The following is a 586-nucleotide window of genomic DNA, read 5'->3' as shown; positions in this document are numbered from 1 at the left end:
ATTTTTTATTTTTGTGTCTGTCATCACGTTTTAGGACAGTAAAAGTGCTTGGATTTTCTTCAACAGTACCTTTTCTGATAGGAAAGTGAATCTAGTTGGTACTTTGGGGGGTCAAAAGTAAAATTTTTCCAATAGTTTTCAAACGCGCCGTGAAAAACAAAAGAAAAATTAAGGAAAAACGGAAATTTTTACGCAAAATCTGTTTTCGAGAAAATCGATTTTGGTTTTTGGTGTAACTTTAAAACAAATGACCGTAGATATATGAAATTTTGATTGAATGTTTATCTTAGCATTTTCTATACACCATAACATTTTCAAAATATTTTGATTTATTTTGAGCTCTTTACGGACATTTTCATTTTCCATTTTTTTTTAGTTTTTTTTCTAAAAATATCAATAAAATTTTATTTGTTGGATAAAAAAGCTTGAAAATTTAATAGAAGGCTCCTAGTATATTGTTTCAAAGGCAGATGAAAAATATTAAAAATCGTTAGTCACAGTTTTTTTTTATAAACATTTAAAGTTCAAAAAATGACAAAATATGGAAAAATCACGAACATTTGCAAATTATTTCGAGTTAGAATTT

Source organism: Acyrthosiphon pisum, chromosome A2, assembly GCF_005508785.2.
Source record: "Acyrthosiphon pisum isolate AL4f chromosome A2, pea_aphid_22Mar2018_4r6ur, whole genome shotgun sequence".
NCBI lineage: Eukaryota > Metazoa > Arthropoda > Insecta > Hemiptera > Aphididae > Acyrthosiphon > Acyrthosiphon pisum.
This window is presented reverse-complemented; position numbering follows the sequence as displayed.